The sequence below is a fragment of the Oryzias melastigma genome, linkage group LG21, assembly GCF_002922805.2.
Source record: "Oryzias melastigma strain HK-1 linkage group LG21, ASM292280v2, whole genome shotgun sequence".
NCBI classification, from domain to species: domain Eukaryota; kingdom Metazoa; phylum Chordata; class Actinopteri; order Beloniformes; family Adrianichthyidae; genus Oryzias; species Oryzias melastigma.
Genome location: NC_050532.1, coordinates 15,587,746 through 15,594,365, shown reverse-complemented (window position 1 = coordinate 15,594,365; position 6,620 = coordinate 15,587,746).

The following is a 6,620-nucleotide window of genomic DNA, read 5'->3' as shown; positions in this document are numbered from 1 at the left end:
CAGTTCTCTATATACGGTCATTTATTTATTTATTTTTTATAAATAGTTTTTAAATCAACTCAGTTATAGTTAATACAAGTATGGAGGAGGATGTCAAGGTCATTTTCAAGTTTTGCATTATTGCCAAAGGAGATTAACAAAATTAAAATCAATAAGTTTAGATCTTTTATATTTAGTGTTCTAAGAAAACTTTAGTCGGTAGGCTTTCCCATGTCATGAATAAATAATTTACAATAATGTTTTAATTTTCATCTAACACAAAATGAAAATGTCCATGAGGCTGCAGACGGGAAACATAAAAGCCCACAAACTTTATATTTATTCAACGTATCCGAACATTTGATTTTCTGCAAGATCTGTCATAGTTGTGAACTTTCTGACATTAACAGTTTGGCTAGGCTTTCCACACACATAACATATGTTAAGGTTGCAATAAAAAGGCAGTCAGGTCACATGAGTCTAAAGTTGTCTGACTTTTTCTGTCAAATTTTCTTTGACCTTTAATAATCTCATTCTGTCTATCTGGCCTCTCCAAAAAAAGAAGGTTTTATCTTTAAAACTGGGACAGAAGGACTGTATTTGCAAGCTGTGCTCTATTTCTATTATTTGATGATTATCTTAAGGGCATTTTACACACAGAAATCAATTCATTCTACCTGTGCTCGGAATGATCTCTTTGTTAAAAAAGCAACTTTAGAAAAGAAAAATAAGCAACAAATTAGTTCTGTGATGTTGTAAAATTCATTTTTAAAGAAAAAAAAGCAGACAAACATGAATTTTACAGGGACAGTAGTATCAAACTCTGTGTATAATGATGGTAATTCGATTTTGTACTGATTCATACGGAATTTGTAAATTTACCACACTGACTGGTTTGGATGGTTAGGTAAGCACAGATTACGGTGCACTGAACTGATAATGAAACTGTAAAATGAAATCAATCTTTGTCAACGATTTTACTATATGAATTGATTAAAAAAAATTACATATTTTTATAGGTGAAAAAAAGATGGCCAGGTGCATTTGTAAATAGTGCAAAGATGCTTTTTTCTTTTTGATTTTTTTTCTTTTCTTTGTTGTTAATTTTTTTTGAACATTTTGTTACATTTTTAGTGGCTAAACTGTAACTCAAGCTGTATTTTGGGAGAACATAATTTCTTTCATGTACATAAATATACATACAGTAAATATATCTATACTGTAAATGTAATTTTAAGAGTGAATTCTGGCATTAAAAACACTTGCAGGGTTTTCTTGTCATCCACACATCATTCCCCCTGTGATTGTGTGATTGTGTTTTTAGCACAATTTTGGTGAAATTTGTGTTTTGGCTCATTGTAGGAATGTTTTATCTTCCTATTTTTGCATATATACACGCATTACCCCCTACTGTCCTCTCAGCATTATCCACCTCTTGAGGGTTTTACTTCGTTGAAGTTTTCAAAAACTTGATGTTGTTGCAATGTGTTTATTATTCAGTAGGGCACCTCTAATTTTATTGTTCCACACGTGTCTCCACACATCCACACTTTTGAGGACCTATGTTGCTCTGTACCTTGAGAATTGTAAGTTTCCCTTTTATGACATCATTGCTTTTTTTTTTTTTTTTTATCCAGATGGAATAGCAATATCACAAAAGGAGACTCTACATTGTTCATTTTCTTTCTTTCTTTTTCCAGATTAATATTTTGACCTATTAAAAATGTTTTTTTTCTTTTTCAAAATAAAGTTTTTATTTTTACTCAATAGAGTCTTAGGAATTTTTGTGCAGCAGTTTCCATCGTGGAAACAAATTGACCTTAAAACTGCCACCAAAATCATCACCTTAAACTCTTGGGCTCAATCTGAATTCTTTCCTTCTCCCTTAGTCCTTCCCCTCAATTTTAAGTGGCAATTTAATTGGAAGTTAAACTTATTTTTTAAAATTCACCCTCTAAATGGAGGGGCCAGAAGTCCACTGTTGCGAGGGTAAACTGTGTCACGCTGAGAAGCGCTTTTCTTCATGTGGGTGTGCTCTGAAGCACACAGGGTTTACATTTAAATGTAAGTAATGACTTTTTGTTGTAGCATAACCTTAAAACCACTGTTGTTATGTATATTCAAGCGCTGGAAGCTCCGCCCTAAAGCTAGCCGTCCGGCAGTTATTGATGACGTCATCGGACAAAAGTAACGTCCGAAATATTAGACACTATTTTTTCATAACTCTCCGTTTGGAGGGCTAAATGGAGGGGAAGGGAGACGGGAAGAATTCGGATTGGGCCTTCGTTTCAGGTCTTTCTTGCTGCTGAGGTACTTGCATTGCGAAAGTCCATCATAAATCCGATAATGCGTAAAAACTAAGGCTGAATTTCTGTTACAGCTTTTTTATATTTACATATATGTTCCACATATTTTACAGTCTTTGTCATACATGGTTCAAATATAGTAAAATCCAAGCACAATTTGTGTTTTAAAAGCAGGAAGTGAGCCAGGAAACGTCAGAATGTTTGTGTCATTTTATGAAACACCTCGTAGTTTACTAATGATTATAACTGACATTTTGTTTTCAGAAGTTTAACTGGTGAGAATTTGATTATATGTATATATGTTATAGTTTATATAAATATACATATATATATAGTTACAACATATTCACAAAATGCTGTTGAGGTATCTTAATATTCACTGTCACTACTAGTGCATTTGATGATTTTGGTGGCGATTCTGTTACTTTTTATGACCCAGCATATAAAAGCATCTCGAGAATTGTTGTTTGTTTGTTGATGTTAACTGAAGTTTAAAAGAAAGGATCTACTGTCATTAAATCATTAACTGTTTGTATTAATTCTTTTATATGAATGAAAACATTTTTCTTTTTTGGTCACATTTACAGGTTTACTTGTTAATTTTTACTATTTAATTGACACATTTTGCCCAGCTACAACAATGGAACATATATTCCATCTGTTTTGTTACATTAATCTGTCTAAAATATATTTTTAATTCAATATGAATAAAAATCTGTCAATATTTAAGGACAATGTGTGTTTATGTATTGTGTTGTGGGCTATTTTTTTCTGAAAATAATTACACCTCTATTTATTAAAAATGCAGGTTAAGAGTTTTCACTGATACCAAAGAAATCCATATGGTCAGGTCTGGTAACCGCGTATGAAGTTTATACGTTAGAATTGCCCTTACGGGTGGATAAAGGCTGTCTGCGGGCAAAAAAAACTGGCAAATCTGTACGGGGCACAGTGATTACCTGCACAAAAATATAAAAATTGTAGACTGATTGATGGGCGTGTAAAACAAAAATGTGCATGCACATTTTTATCTATGGGCGTGCTGCGGGTGACGGATCATAGCAAACACACAAAGTGCACAGATAAAAAAGAGTTAAGTAGATGAGATGCATTTGTTTTCTTTAGAACCCTGTACATAACGAGTTGTATGAATTTTAATTGATAATTAATTGGCAATTCTTACTCCATCCAATCAAATTTCCTGTTTTTCGGACAACATTGCGTTAGGTAGGGTCAACTCCAGTTATCACGAGTCTTTGTGTGTACCGTAGAGAGACCACATCGCAATAACACTCTTATAGACCTGTCTCTGACATCCCACAAGAAACTCTAGTATGAATCTGTAATTGCAACTATAAAAAAAGAATAAAATCACACACAACAAGATTTTCACTCCAACACAAAGAGCTATGTAACTTTTTGAATGTTTTCTGTTAGGAGAAGAAACACTAATGCATTAGAAAAATTAAACGTGGATGTTGCCTTTCAGATCATTTTTTTAAATTTAATTGATATGTTGTAGGTTTGCATTTTAGCTGTTGATTAATGACACAATAAGGTGGGGAAAAAGTCAGTCTTAGCCTACATTCAACTCTTTGCTGTTATTGTTCTCTGCATGTATTTTAAAGAGAATGTCAACTCCATATAGTTCTTGGCGCTCTTTAAGTCTACTTAAAATGTCGGCCATTTCTCAAGAGCTTTAAAAAGACACAAGGGAATGAAGTACAGGCTGAAGTCACAGCATGCGGTCTTCATTCTGCTTGGGCTCCTCTCATCATTCAGTAGATTATGCCTTTAAGCTACAGAGAATCTTCATGCCAGTCCTTTCTTCTTACAATAATTTTTGTTTATTAGCTTATTTTCCAGAGAACAAGAACTTGTTCTCTCACTCTCCCCTTTTTACAAACCATCGTTTAAACTTGTCCAAATTCAAACAACGGCACCATTAATAAAAAGTCATCAGTCAAGACAAGACAAGCTCTTACATGATAGATGCATCTCTTTCCCCGCTGATGACATTTTATGGCATAATCATCAGAAATCCAATAACAAGATTAGCATCTTGGAGCCCTCCTCCCATGCAAAGTCAAATCACCTGCCCTAATATGGAGATAGAATATGATCGAAACAATCTGTCACTGCCTCTTCTCTCACTATTGCACCGCGACTACCCCGAAAAAGTGTATGGATTTTTACCTGCTATGAGTGATGGTCTGCGCAGTTGAATGTAAATGATCTGAAATGTCTTGAGGTGAATCGATTGTCGAGCAGCTCCTCCACAAATAAAAGTGAGCGCTCAATTTGGCGGGGCATCCTTTTCTTTACTGCAGCCTTTTACAGTTTGTGTGTGCATTCATTTCAATTTTTGCAGATGTAAACTTGTTTGGGGCGGAGTTTAAGACTTGAATCAGAACTAGTTTAGCTTCCTCTGTCATCCTTTCTTCTAAAGAGTAACACTGGGCATGTGATGCGCTTTTAGCATACGGTGTTCACATTGGACTGTCCATGCCCGATGCCAACACATGTATTCACATTGGAAGAAATGTCAAAGCGATGCAAATTTCTCAAATCTTGATGCAGGCTTTTTCTGTCACAGTTCTATTCCAATCTGTGAAAGATTGTATGCCATTTAGTTACGACAGGCGCAAACCACTATTTTTAAATTCCCCTTCGTGATCAATTAGCAAATGGTTGACACTTCCATGAATTCAGAAAGATGCCATCCAAACATCACTACCAAACTCGAGTCCTCAATAGGTCAAAGTTTGACCTGGTTTAACTTACTTTAACACACATTCAACTGACGTGTTTTTACATAGAGCCAAAAAATTGTCAAAAAAAACTTCCCTAGGGACGTGTGAATGCGAGAGTTTTGAAAGCAGTGGTCCAAAACATGTGTTTACACGGATTTATATAGATTTTTCATTAATAGTAGCTGCTTCATCGCAGAGGGCAGTGTGAAAGTTTTAAACTTTAAATATCTCAGGAAAGACATAAAAAAAACATTATGTGGTTGTTTCTCAACAATATTCAAACATCAATGTCAAACGGTTCCTGATTGGTTCAACTGGTTTAACTTTAAATGCGTGTTTAATGGCTGCACATTTTGTACGTAGAATCCAAAAATAGTCGTAGCAACTTGCATAGCTTTGTGTGCAAGCAAGAATTGATTCCGCAGTTGATTTTTTCACACCGAGCGTCTTACCTGTTGCGGTCTTTCCTGCCTGGTGCAGGTCAACAACTGCGTGTTCCGGTGTCCTTAGACAGCCATAGCTGAGTTTGGAGTGTGACTGAAGTCGTGGACAGGTGTCTTTTATATAGATAACGAGTTCAAACAGGTGTCATTAATAAAGGTAACGAGAGAAGGACAGAGGATCATCTTACAGAAGAAGTTACAGGTCTGTGAGAGACAGAAATCGTGCTTGTTTATAAGTGACCAAATATTTATTTTTCAAAATAATTTGTAAATAAAATCTTTAAAAATTAGACAATGTGAATTTCTGGATTTTTTTCTCTCATTGTCTCTCATAGTTGAGGTATATCTATGAGGAGAATTACAGGCCTCTCTCATCTTTGTGAGAACCTGTACAATTTGTGGTAGACTAAATACTTTTTTGCCCCACTGTGCATGCGTATGTATTGATTTTTCATTGGTACTGGTTGCTTGAAAACGTTTCCGAACCATGTGTAAAAATACCATCAGAGTGACTGTCCACTATACAGCTTTGTGTTGTAATCTGAAGTCTGTAGACCGACTGTCGCATCAAAGCAGCTGAGCAGAGGCCCTTCGACACACATGATTCGTGGCACGAATGTTTCACAGCTGCAGATCATTTCCTGACAGCTTGTGCCAACTTTATTAATTGATGTCAATTTTTTATGTAAAAAAAACAAGTGCAGCAACAATTTTGTTTTGTTGTTTTCACAGCTTTTCCGTTGTTATCTCTTTTTCTCAGAGAGCCACCGCTGAGGGCAGCTACCTCTAAATCCTAGTATGTTGGCAGTCTTTGATTGAATGGACCCTACAAAGCCCGCTAAGCGGTGTTGTGATCCCCGTGAGAGCTTTCATTATAAACAACATATTGGATTCTCTTCACAGGCTGCCTGTCTCTGCAGGGCACAGTCTCTCCGGTAATGCAGACACATACAGAGCAGAATACAAAAACAACATGTAGACACCCCCAAAAGAAAAAAAAAAGTCCAGCCTACTTCTTGTAGAATTTGGAGTCTTGAGAAGCACACAAATATAGACTCTAAAGTTGTTGCTAGAACTTTAATATTGCAGTAGTACATTGGTGTATGGGTCCACACGCACTCACATGGTCACATTGCAAG